General features: G+C 42.8%; 1 protein-coding gene across 6 annotated transcripts in view; it reads left to right on the top strand.

Moving 5' to 3' along the window:
* sox5 (SRY-box transcription factor 5) overlaps positions 1–14,200 on the top strand; it is a 418,360-nt gene that overhangs the window by 298,938 nt on the left and 105,222 nt on the right. The gene's annotated exons all lie outside the window — the stretch shown is intronic.

The following is a 14,200-nucleotide window of genomic DNA, read 5'->3' as shown; positions in this document are numbered from 1 at the left end:
CATGGTGATATTGACTGAGAGAAAGGAAGAGGTGTCTGTACATATCGTCCACTGTGGGGTTGCTGGCATTCCTCTGAACCTGTGATGATGTAGGAAAAGATTGTTCTAAAAGTAAAAAGTGTTTCTTGCATTCACATACACAAAAACTATGTACTTTAAAGATACAATGGCTTATTTTAACCTGAGATTCTCCCCTGCTGTTACTCCAAGTGCTGTAGGTTTGAAGAAGGTTGGTTGTGATTCCGTGTCCCCAGAAGTAGTGAGGTGCTCTTGAGTAACTTTGGTGCAGTGCCTTCAGCCGCCGCCATTGCTGGAAGATAGACGAGGGAAGCTCACCTATCCTCTTGCCAGTGTACCTTGGCAACGAGGGCACAATGAGGGATGCACCTGGTGAAATTGCAACCAAGGCATGGAAAGTCAGGGTCGCAGGGCATGCAGGGCCCGTGGAGCTCCAGGGCCTTGAATTCCATCCACGAACTGCCCTTGTGGAGTTTGTACCTGCTTTTCATGGCCGGGGGAAAGATCGCCTCACAAGAGGGTGGGTGGAAATGGAATGAGAATGGAGTAGAGGGGGAAAAGTATGGTGAAATGTGGGAGAATGGGATGGTGCTGAGATGATGCATGGACTAAAGGGGCTGAATTGCCTCCTCCTGTCAGAAGCCAATTCAAGAAAGTGAAAGTGGTAACTGCACAGTCCACAATCCTTCTCATCCCATACCCTTTAGGATAACATTTCATAATTTGTTTCAATGCCATTTTCAAATCATTCTCACTTTATCTTTAAGCTGTGACACGATGACACAAGCATTGTGTTATATATGTATCTCCCCATGGTTTCGTGGCCCCTCATGAGGCATTTCAGGATCCCAGTATGAGAAGGGGAGTCTCTGATTGTTAGCAGATTGCCTTGTGTATAATGGCAATCAAACCTGTATCCATTATCAGAAACAGCAGGTTTAACGTAGTGGTGAGCATTCGGTGCTATCTATGAGGCGTTTGTACGTTTTTCCCTTTTCTGCAGGTGGTCTGGTTTCCTATCACCCTTTAAGACATGCAGGGGTTGTAAGTTGATTGAGGTATTTGGCAGCCAGGGCTCATGGGCTGTGTTCACTCAGGGCTGTGCACGCACACAAAGGAAAGCAAATGCATTTGTGCGCGCATGTGTGCGCACTCTGTCTGGTTTGCACACGTGCGAGCGCGCACAGCTTAGAGGGATCACTGCTCATGGGCCAAAAGAGCCTGTTACCTTGCTGTATGTTTACATTTTTTTTAAAAATCACAGACCAGAAGGCAAGCCCAGATCCATCTAGCCTGATAAAGTGACCGCAGAGGGAGGGATTTATCCTGGATAAATATGGGAGAGCACTTGATGCTGACTGAGAGGGAAGACATTCAAGAGAGCAAAAAAATACTGCTGGAGAACTCAGTGAGTGGAGCAAGTTCCTTGCAGGATGGGGTGGAGGGAAGGAGTTGTTAAAGCCTTGAGTCAAGACCCTGGATCCATACTTTCCTTTTGAAATTTTCTCCTAATTTTGAATACTTTTAGTAGCTAGTCTCTCTTTTAAAAATGAAGCCAATTTCACCCCCAACTAATGAAGCTCAGCCTATTTGCTATTCCAGCATCTTCTATGCCCTTTGTGATTCCAGGGATTTGAGAGAGAAGTTTTAGTTTTCCTCTTGGGATATGGATATGCATGGCAAGTTTGAAATGTTTTGATTATTCTCATGGATAGCCCTTTGAGAAAACTAAGTTAACCCACCTTCCAGGACTGATGGATTAATAGAACAGCAATGTTGCCACATTTGTTAAGAACTTCCAGGAAACGTACCATTGTGAAAACATTAATACATTTCCAAATCAGCTGTGTAACAGAACAATATCAGAATTAGTTTCAACAGATGTATATGATGATATGCAATTAATTAATCCATCACATCACAGATAATGTTCCTCTGGGGAAGACTGATCATGATGTAAAACTTCACATTCAGTGATAGGGTTTCCCCCGATCACTTCTAGCTTTATTCTCTTCTATCCTCCCACCTCTTAGCCTTTCCTTTCCTCCCCCCCACCCTGTTTTTTTCCCCCCTTATTCCTGACAAAGGAACATTGGTTACCTCATGGATGTTGCGTAACCTGCTGAGTTTCTCCAGCATGCGTACGTGTTGCACTTGATCCCAGCGTCTTCAGAGCTGGTGGGACATTTGAGAAAAGGATGGGCCCAGGGATGTGATGGGCCCTTCATTATGTCACCTACTTTTCTGAGGCAGCGGGGGAGGGGGGGTGCGGTGGATGAAGATGGAGTCCATGGAGGGGAGGGAAGTTGGTGTCCTTCCTTGTACACCAACAAATTAGGAAGGTGAATGAAATATCAATGTTTATTGCAAAGAGTGGTATATCTTTTCTTTTTTTTAAATATTTTTATTGAGTTTAACATATACATATAAAATTACAATTACATAGTGATTCATTTGTATACAAGTAAACTGAAAAAAAAATGAATAATAAAATATATAAAACTACACTTGTAGTACCTCAAACTACTGATAAGAATAATGTATGCAACCATGTCAGACCCATTTATTGAAATAATTTGATAAAATAATAAACAAAGGGGAAAAAAGCTATAAACTAAATTAATATAATCTAACCCCTCCTTCTAGTCAAGTTTACTTTATATATTTAATAATGAAAAAAAATCTATAATAATGTGGAATCACTGGCGACCTCTGGCGAACAGGCAAGGAATCATAGAGTAATTATTAGTTCTTCCAAATATAAACAAAAATTATGAGCCCCATAATTTCATAAATTGAAACTTTCTATCTTTAATATTATATCTGATTGTCTCTAAATGTAAATAGGACATGACATCATGCAACCACTGTGTATGAGTAGGAGATGAATCATCTTTCCATTTCAAATAAAATAGCTCACCTGGCTATCACTGTAGTAAAAGCCAAGACAGTTTTAAAGGTGCATCTGAGTTACAAGAAAAACCAAACAGAACAATTAATGGGCAGGGTTCCAAATTAATCTTGAAAATTGTTGATAGAGTTTGAAAAATCTCTTTCCAGAATCTGTCTAAATTTGGGTATTCCCAGACCATATGAATCAGAGAAGCTTCAAAAATTTTACATTTCTCACTAAATGGATCAACATCTGCAAAGAAATGAGATCATTAAAGTTTGGACGTATGAGTTCTAGGCACCACCTTCAACTGTAATAAGCAACGGAAAGAATGTTGTATGAAAATAGGAAAGTCCTGTTACAGTGGTACAGGGTACTCGTGAGATCACAGCTTTGGTCTGCTTAATTCAGAAGAATTGACTTGTATCAGAGAAGATTTACAAGTTGGTTGAGCAGGATTGGCCCTATATTTGTTAGAGTTTAGAAGAATGAGAACTGGTCTTATTGGAACATTTGAAATTCGGACAGTGTGGATGCTGAGAGGATGATGGCAATGAGGACAATTTGATGAAGGGTTCCAACCTAAAATGCCCACCTTTCTTATCCTCCTATTAATGCTGCAGCACCTGCTGAGTTACCCCAGCAGATCATTTATTGCATGAAGAAGAACTTCTTTACTTGGGAGACCCACGGAAGAGGTGACTAAAATATTTAAAGCTGAAGCAAGGCCAGTTTCTGGATGAAAGGGGAGTTAAGTGCTTTGGCAGGAAACTCAAGTCAGCCATGGACTTATTGGACAGAGCAACACATTTGAACGAGCGGGCGGCTAATTCCTGCTCCAATTTTCCTGCTCTTCAAACCAAAATCCATGTAAGGATTGGAAAGAATGTGCCTAGTTTCTTTTCCCTCTCTATTGTGCAGAAAACCTCATGCTTGATGTCTGAATACATTTGTAATTGCCACCCCAGCAACCCCTGATGCAGGGCCGCATTAAGGCCAACTGATGCCGTAAGCACAGCCTAACAATGGTTCCCCCTTGACCCTTCCATTGTCTAACTCACAAGGGATTGCTTAAGGTGGGATGTGAGTGGGAAGGGAAGGTTGAGAACCACTGCTCTAGACCCAATTGTTGTTGAAATATTTTGCTTGAGAATAATTGTCATTTGGCCCATTTCCTTTGGAGTTCTGAAACAGTGCACATAATGAGTCATTTGGGTACAAATTAAACAGTGGTTTTCAAACTTTTTCTTTCCACCCACATCCCACCTTAAGCAATCCCTTACTAATAGAGCACCGATGGCATTGGGATTACTTAAAGTGGGATGTGAGTGGAAAGAAAAAGGTTGAGAACCACTGAGCCAGCTATATTCCAAATGACACAGATGTTCCATTGGATTTGACGTTGTTTTGAACCAAGTGTAATTGTCACATTAAGGTCAGCAGCTTAGAGAATCACAAGAAACTGTTGATAATGGAATCTTGAGCAAACAAATGCGTCACAGAAAAGGGTCCCACTTAAAACCTTGACTGACTATTTCTCTCTGTGGACAGAGCCTCACCTGTTGAGTCCCACCAGCCTCTCAAAGTTTTCGAAAGGTCAGAAGCCTGCCATTCTGAGGGGAGGAGGTCAGCAGTGAGGTACAAAAGTGATTGGCCATTCCTTCAGGGGGTCTGACTGCCTCAGGCATATTTTTCACGGTCACTGCCAAAGTAACTTTGGCTTCCATACTTGATGGAATTATTCAAGCATTTCTTCTTTCCCTTTTGTGGGAAGCTGCCTGTGAAATCTCTACAGCCACAGCATCTGGAGCAGGGTAGGAATCACAGCCACTTTGCGATGCAGCCCGTGCCTATCCCAAATATTTGGTCAGGAAATGGTTAGAGGGATATGGCAAGTGAACGTGCTTTGATTGGTCAGCATGGACAATTAGGACTAAAGGGCCTTTTTTATGCTGTATAGCTCTGTGATTCTACATACGCAGAAGAAGAGATCTGAAGGATGAATGTCCACCATTGGTCCCCATTGCAGCAAGAGCTCATTTTTAAAATCTTTGGCCTGGTGTTCAATTCCACCCAATGCCCTTATCGTGGAGAATTCCTGGAGCTACCTCCAACTGTGCTCTGTCTTACCCTACAAATCCCGCCCATCTTACATTTCATTTCCTTTGACTGCTGCCGCATCAGCAGGCCTGCTTTCAAAGCTGAGAAATTCCTTCAATAAGTCTTCCCACCTTTCACACAGAGGATTCAGGCCTGGTATTATCCACCTTTCGAACACCTCACCTTCCTGCATGAACGCATTGAAGGCGGATGGGGGGGAGGGGGGCGGGGGCCTGAACTTACCTGGCTTTTATCCGCTGAGCTAGGTAGTATCAGAGGTGAAGCAGGGCTGTACTACACAGTTCCCGCCTCTTTTCCTTCAGGAAGCTGGCTTGCTGTGTAAAAGGACTCACCGACCTGAATACAGCAATAACGCTGCTTTTCTGTGTTAAAAGGGTAAGTGAAGCCCACATCCTGGAACAACCTTTTAGTTTCCCATTCTGATGTCTCCCCATGTGGCTCAATGGTGGCTTACATCCTTAGTTGTTGCCCTGATGAAATGAGGATGCTTTACTAATGCACCTATGTAGATTCGAGTGACAACAAATGCAATGTATAATTCCCATCTATTATCTATCCAGCAAATACCTAAGATAGCAGAAAGTTCATTACTAATCTTTACGTGTGAAGAAAAGCACAGAAACAGACCCTTCAGCCCACTGAGTCTGTGCTGGCAATTAAGCACTAATCCTACCCCAACCATTTTTTTTCTCCTTCTGGATAATGTCTTTGGAGAGCATAGTTATCAGCCCTCATGATGTGGCGTAATTAACAATGTGATCTGCTAATTAATAGTCAATAGTGTTGTTTCTAGGAAGAAGGGATTTTACACCTAGAGCATTGGTTCTCAACCTTTATCTTTCCACTCACATCCCACTTTAAGTAATCCCTAGGCCATCGATGGTCTGTGATGAGTAAGGGATTGCTTAAGGTGGGATGTGAGTGGAAAGGGAAGGTTGAGAATCACTGCTCTAGACCCAATCGTTACTGAAATATTTTGCTTGAGAAAAATGGTCATTGGCCCATTTCCTTTGGAGTTCTGAAACCGTGCACATAACGAGTCAATGAGGTACGATTGAAACAGTGGTCTTCAAACTTTTTCTTTCCATTCACACCTCCATTTTTCTTTCCATTCACACCTCCAGCTCCAAATAATCTGTGCTGGTGTGTGAGTGGAAAGAAAAAGGTTGAGAACCACTGACCCGAGGAACTTTGCTTCTGCAGGGAACCTTCCCCCAGAAACTCAACCCCTAATGTGTGAGATGGTCATTGAATGGCTGGTCTTCTGCTGAAAGCTGATGAGGCATTGCATACCTTCAGGGCAGAAAATGTGCCACCCACTACTCTTCTGAGGTCAGGGGTCTGAGCCGTGAGTGAGAGAGGGGAGGTGGTGCTCTGTTTGGGTGGTATATCAGGAGGAGAAAAAGGGAGGGGAGGGTGCAAGAGTTGGGTATTGCAGAGTGAATGGAGAGGGCCAGTGGGTAGCAGATTGAGGTCTGGCTATCAATTTATTTGGAGCTGGAGGTGTGACAGCTGGTTCAAGGCATTGTGTTGCAGAAGGTTTGAGTAGGGGGTGGTGTTTGGGTGATAGCACTTTCCTGGTAAGCATTCTTGTTCAATACTGCAGTCGAAGAACCTAGTTGTCCAGGGATAATGAGGCCAACGTTCTAAAAGGAATGCTGCACAAATACCATGCCTTTCGCCCTTGGACCACATTCACCAAGGCAGAAGTTACTTTAATTGCAACAAAGGTTAAAGCAAAAAGGTGAGATTTATATTTTCGGAATGTATGTGACAATGAGCTTTGTACTCAGTTGAACACGAGATGTTAGACATCCAGAGATTTGAAGACAGATTTTACGGAATGATGAAGCCATTCTGCCCATCCAGAAGAGTGGGTGGTTATTGTAAATTAATTTGCCGTGGAATAAATATCACTGGTTAATACAATTGTGGTATTGGATCTGGGGCAATAATAAGCCGCATCCCCCAAGACCACCATTTTATTCATGGTTAATGATTTTGGTTCTTTGAGATTCTTGTCATGCCTTGCGGGTAGATATGCCATTTGTGTTGACGTTCGCTCCTGGAACAGGCAAGTTGTGTTTAAGCATGCTTGAGTTTGCACAGGCAGAATTCTGTTGTGACCAGCTGCACATTAATTGAACCAGAATTTCATGGGAGTATCATGTGCATCCTGAGGACTGACGGTGAAATATCTTTTTAATAATTTTGCTCCTTCTTTCTGCATCTGTGCTCCAGGATGAGTCAGAGCAAAAGCAAGACAGTCGTGTTTTTGACTTCCTTGACGAGGCTTCTGTCAGTTCTGGGTGGCACACTTTTACATGAAGTGTGGGGGTGCAGAAAAGATTTACCCAAATGATAACTCCAGTGACAGGGAAAAAGCAGCAAAGTTTTTAATGTTTTGTTTTTGAAAAGGAAAACAGTGAGCTTTATGGAGAGTTGATAACAGAAAATCAATTGATGGATATTCAAGAAGTTTTCTGCATTCGAGATTGTCTTGTTAGGGGTTAAAATCCACATGAAGGTTTAAAGTCAGAAGGTAGTGTTTGGGAATGGGAGTTCATTTTGAGCTTGGCAGACTGTTTTAACGAGGTGCAATAAGGAACAGAGGTTAAATAAATGATCAAAATAATGAGCAGGTGCAAAATATTGCAGAGTTGCGAGGCTCTTCAGTTTGTCAAGAAAATAAAACTTTCTTACTGGAGTATGCCAGCATAACTGATTTTTAAAAAAAACCAAGTTGGTAGGAACAGATGTGATGGACACATGATGCTGACCAGATAGATACAGATGTGCTGGGACACATGATACTGACAGATAGATACAGATGTGCTGGGACACATGTTACTGACCAGATCGATACAGATGTGCTGGGACACATGATACTGACCAGATCGATACAGATGTGCTGGGACACATGTTACTGACCAGATCGATACAGATGTGCTGGGACACATGTTACTGACCAGATCGATACAGATGTGCTGGGACACATGATACTGACCAGATCGATACAGATGTGCTGGGACACATGATACTGACCAGATCGATACAGATGTGCTGGGACACATGATACTGACCAGATAGATACAGATGTGCTGGGACACATGATGTTGACCAGATCGATACAGATGTGCTGGGACACATGATGTTGACCAGATCGATACAGATGTGCTGGGACACATGATGTTGACCAGATAGATACAGGTGTGCTGGGACACATGATACTGACCAGATAGATACAGATGTGCTGGGACACATGATGTTGACCAGATAGACACAGATGTGCTGGTGCACATGATGCTGACCAGATAGACACAGATGTGCTGGTGCACATGATGCTGACAGATAGATGTAGATGTGCTGGGACACGTGATGCTGACAGATAGATGTAGATGTGCTGGGATACATGCAGGGAGTATGGCCACCTAGCTAGGAATAAAAAAGATAAGAAAGGTAGGATGGAGATTAGGGTAGAAGGTAAAAAAGAGAATATATGTGAGGGTCATTCTCTGAGATGCATATATTTTAATACAAGAAGCATAGTGAACAAGGTAGATGAGCTGAGAGCATGGATAGATACTGGGGTCACGATATTGTGGCAATTAGTGAGACCTGGCTACAGGAGGGGCAGGACTGGCAACTTAATGTTCTGAGATACATTTGTTTTAGATGTGATAGATCAGGGGGTAAAAAAGGAGGAGTTGCTCTGCTTGTTAGAGAGGACATTACTGCCGTGAGGTGGCAGGATGGTATGGAGGGATCGACCAGTGAGGCTGTTTGGGTGGAATTGAGAGGTGGAGGAGGCAAGAGGGTGCTAATAGGGGAGTATTACAGACCACCAAATGGGCCAAGGGAATTAGAGGAACAAATTTGTAGGGAGATAACGTATATGTGTGAAAATCATAGGGTAGTGATCATGGGAGATTTTAACTTCCCACACATTGATTGGGATACCCATACGGTTAGAGGGCTGGATGGGCTGGAGTTCGTTAAATGTGTTCAGGATTGTTTTCTAAATCAGTTAGTAGAAGTTAGTGTAATACTGGATCTCCTGTTAGGGAATGAGCTAGGTCAGGTAGCGGACATTAATGTTGGAGAACCAATTGGGTCTAGTGACCATAATTCTGTTAGTTTTAGGGTAGTTTTAAGGAGAGGCGTAAAGTTGAGGTTCTGGATTGGAAAAGAGCAAATTTCGTAGGAATAAGAAGGGATTTGGGGAGTATTGACTGGGACAGGATATTTTCAGGTAAGGATGTTAATGAAAAATGGAGGATATTCAAAAAAGAAATTTTGTGGGTACAGAGTAGTTATGTCCCAGTCTGGATCAAAGGAAAGGCTGGAAGTCATAGGGAGGCTTGGTTTTCGAGGAATATTGGAAATTTGGTTAGGAGAAAAAGGGAGGTGTACAAGAGGTATAAAGAGCAGGGAGCTGAGAAGTTGAAGGAGGACTACAAGGAGTGTAGAAGGAATCTTAAGAAAGAAATTAGAAAGGCCAAAAAAAGGCATGAAGAGGCTTTGGCTGACAGAGTGGAAATAAATCCAAAGGGTTTCTATAAGTACATTAAAAGTAAAAGATTAGTGAGAGATAAAATTGGACCCCTTGTAGATAGCGAGGGTAGGCTGAGTGAGAAGTCTGAGGAAATGGGGGAAATTTTAAATGATTTCTTTGCCTCGGTATTCACTAGGGAAAAAAATGTTGAACCAGTTGAAGTAAAGAAAAATAGTGGGGAGGTCATGAAGCATATAAGGATAACCGAGGAGGTAGTGATGGCTGTGTTAAAAAAGATAAAGGTGGATAAATCTCCCGGATCGGACAAAATATTCCCTAGGACACTCAGGGAGGCTAGTGGACAGTTAGTGGGGCCATTAACAGAGATATTTAGGATGTCACTGGCCACGGGGGTGGTACCAAGGATTGGAGGGTGGTGCATGTGGTTCCTCTGTTTAAGAAAGGGTCCAAATGCAAACCTGGGAATTATAGGCCTGTAAGTCTGACGTCTGTGGTGGGCAAGTTGATGGAAAGTGTTCTGAGGGATGCTATTTACAAATTTTTGGAGGTACAAGGATTGATAAGGAGTAATCAGCATGGTTTTGTCAGGGGTAGATCATGCTTGACAAACCTGATTGAGTTCTTCGAGGGGGTTACAAAAAAGGTTGATGAGGGGAAAGCTGTGGATGTTGTCTATTTGGACTTTAGTAAAGCTTTTGACAAAGTTCCCCACAGGAGGTTAGGAAAAAAGGTGGAGGCATTAGGTATAAATAAGGAGGTAGTGAAATGGATTCAGCTGGTTGGATGGAAGGTGTCAGAGAGTAGTGGTAGAAAATTGTTTGTCCAATTGGAGGCCGGTGACTAGTGGAGTTCCTCAGGGTTCGGTCCTGGGTCCACTATTATTTGTTATATATATTAACGATCTGGATGTAGGGGTAGAAAATTGGATAAGCATGTTTGCGGATGATACAAAGATTGGTGGTGTTGTGGACAGTGAGGTAGATTACTGTAGATTAAAAGGTGATTTAGGAAGGCTGGAGGTGTGGGCTGAGAAATGGCTGATGGAATTTAATACAGATAAATGTGAGGTGCTGCATTTTGGAAAGGCAAATTTAAATAGGTCATATACATTGAATGGTAGACAATTGAGGAGTGCAGAGCAACAAAGGGATTTAGGAGTTATGGTAAATAGTACCCTCAAGGCTGATACTCAGGTAGATGGTGTGGTGAAGAAGGCATTTGGAATGTTGGCCTTCATAAATCGGAGTACTGAATTCAAGAGTAGGGAGGTTATGATGAAATTGTACAAGTCATTGGTGAGGCCAAATTTGGAGTACTGTGTCCAGTTTTGGTCACCAAATTATAGGAAAGATATAAACAAAATAGAGAGAGTGCAGAGAAGGTTCACGAGAATGCTGACAGGATTTCAGGGTCTGAGTTAAAGGGAAAAGTTGTGCAGACTGGGGCTTTTTTCTCTGGAGCGTAGAAGATTGAGAGGGGACTTGATAGAGGTGTTTAAGATTTTAAAAGGGACAGACAGAGTAACTGTGGATAGGCTTTTTCAATTAAGAAAGGGGGAGATTCAAACTAGAGGACATGGTTTAAGATTGAAGGGGGAAAATTATAAGGGGAGCATGAGGGGAAATTTCTTTACACAGAGGGTGGTAGGGATGTGGAATGAGCTTCCAGCAGATGTGGTCGAGGCGGGATCATTGGTTACATTTAAGGAAAGACTGGATCATTACATGGATAGGAGGGGACTAGAGGGGTATGGACCGGGTGCTGGTCAGTGGGACAAGGAGGGTGGGGATTTGCTACGGCATGGACTAGTAGGGCCGAACTGGCCTGTTCTGTGCTGTAAGTGGTTATATGGTTATATATGGTTATATGATGCTGACCAGATAGATACAGATGTGCTGGGATACATGATGCTGACCAGATAGATACAGATGTGCTTGGATACATGATGTTGACCAGGTAGATAACATATTTGGAGAGATATATAGACAATAGACAATAGGAGCTGGAGTAGGCCATTTGGCCCGTCGGGCCAGCACCACCATTTTAGATCATGGCTGATCATTACCATCAGTACCCCTTTCCAGCCTTATCCCCATAACCCTTAACTCCGTTACCCACAAGAGTCTTATCTAACTCTCTTTTGAACATAGTCAGCGAATCCGCCTCTACCACCCTCTGTGGCAGAGCATTCCACAGATTCACACTTCTCTGGGTAAAAAAATGCTTTCTCATCTCCATCCTAAAGGGCCTACCCTGTATTCTTAAACTATGCCCTCTAGTCCTCGTCTCCCCATCATTGGGAACAAGTAATCAGACTTCACCTTGTCTATCCCCCTGATGATTTTGTATACCTCAATCATGTCCCCCCTCATCCTTCTAAACTCCAATGGATACAAGTCCAGTTTTTCTAGCCTTGCTGCATATGACAACCCTGCCATCCCTGAAACTAACCTTGTAAATCTGCGCTGCACACCCTCTATAGCTAGTATGTCCTTCCTCAAGTTTGGAGACCAGAACTGGACGCAATACTCCAGGTGGGGTCTCACCAGGGCCCTGTATAACTGCAGAAGGGCGTCTCTGTTCCTATACTCCAATCCCCTCTTTATGAAAGCCAACGTTCCATTTGCCTTCTTCACAGCTTTCTGAACCTGCATGCTAGCCTTCAGTGACCAGTGAACAAGTACACCCAGATCCATTTGCACTTCCCCACTCCCTAGCTTGTCTCCATTTAAATAATACTCAGCTTTCCTATTACTTCCCCCAAAATGAATAACCTCACATTTGTTCACATTGAAATTCATCTTCCATTTAGCCGCCCACTCCTCCAGCCTGTCCAAGTCCCTCTGCATTTTCCTTACATCCTCCTCACACCCCACACTGCCAGCCAGTTTAGTGTCATCTGAAAATTTGCTCATGTTATTTATAATCCCCTCATCCAAATCATTAACATAAATTACAAACAACTGAGGACCCAACAACGATCCCTGAGGCACTCCACTCGTCATATCCTGCCATTCTGAAAAAGACCCATTTACTCCAATCCTTTGTTTCCTATCTCTTAACCAATTTCCTATCCATGTCAGCACCTTACCTCCAATACCATGCTCCCTGATCTTGCCCACTAGACTCCCGTGCGGTACCTTATCAAAGGCCTTCTGGAAGTCCAAATACACCACATCCACTGGCTCTCCCGAGTCCACCTTCTTTGTCACATCCTCAAAAAATTCCAGAAGGTTAGTCAAGCATGACTTACCCTTAAGGAATCCATGCTGACTAGCCCTTATACTATATTACTGACTAAGTGTTCTGCTATTTCTCCTTTTATGATGGACTCCAATATCTTCCCCACCACTGATGTCAGGCTAACCGGTCTATAATTTCCCGTTTTCTCCCTCCCTCCTTTCTTAAAAAGCGGCACCACATCAGCCACTCTCCAATCCTCAGGGACCTCCCCGGAATCTATGGAACTTTGGAAAATGTCGACCAGTGCCTCCACAATTTCCATAGCCACCTCTTTAAGCACCCTAGGATGCAGCCCATCAGGCCCTGGGGATTTATCAGCCCTCAGTCCCAACAATTTACTCATAACCTCCTGCTTCTGGATCCGGATATCCATTAGATCCCCTACCTCCCCAGTAAAGTTCCCCAAGTCTCTTGGTACCGCATGACCACTACCCCCTAACTGACTATAATGCTGAAGTTTAACGTATAGATACTATAATTAATTAAAAAGCAAGTAGTGTGGTGTCCTTTATTTTAAGGTGCTCTGTGATTAGTAAGAGATTGCTTAAGTTGTATGTGAGTGGGAAGGGAAGGTTGAGAATTACTGCTCTAGACTCAATTGTTACTGAAATATTTTGGTTGAGAAAAATGGTCATTGGCCCATTTCCTTTCGAGTTCTGAAACCGTGCACATAACGAGTCAATGAGGTACGATTAAAACAAGGGTTTTCATATTTTTTCTTTCCACTCACATACCATCTTAAGCAATCCCTTACTAATCACAGAGCACCGATGGAATAGGGAATACTTAAAGTGGTACATGAGTACAAAGAAAAAGGTTGAGAACCATTGGGTTAGATAATCCGAGGTAACTGGGGATAGAGAATGCGTAAGCGAACGGTCATGGCAAAGAGTGCAGGTCTATTCAAAGAGATGAGTGAAAAATCATAGACTCTTAGCGAGGCAGGTATTGTAAACCATCAGCTGGAAAATTATTGGATTTCATAAAATTGTCACATTTTGTGCTTAATGATTATTTGGTATAGGATAATTTGCAGATTAAAATGTGGGTATTACATTCAGCTATCAGAGGATTACATTTGTGCAAGCTTGGCAGAATATGGATTAAGTCCAGAGGAAGTCGAGGCTGATGTGTATCGGGTGTCACATCAGTTTGAGATGATGGGTTCATAAATATATTTGACACGTTATGTTGGAGTGGTCCCATTGCACTGATCCCAGTGGGGAGGAAAGACTACATGAGAAGGATGATAATTTTTGTAGATTCAGCCTGTACGCCAACCTGAAATTAATATATAAACCAGTGTTGTTGGATTTAATTATCAACGTACTTTATCAAATCCATCAGCAGTTTTCATTTCAAGGGCTGGAGGCCAAAGTGGTTCAGTTAGACAAGCACAGTTGGTATAC

The sequence above is a fragment of the Narcine bancroftii genome, chromosome 13, assembly GCF_036971445.1.
Source record: "Narcine bancroftii isolate sNarBan1 chromosome 13, sNarBan1.hap1, whole genome shotgun sequence".
In the NCBI taxonomy this organism is placed as follows: Eukaryota; Metazoa; Chordata; class Chondrichthyes; order Torpediniformes; family Narcinidae; genus Narcine; species Narcine bancroftii.
Note: the sequence above shows the minus strand (reverse complement) of the source record. Positions and strands in the feature narration are given on the sequence as shown.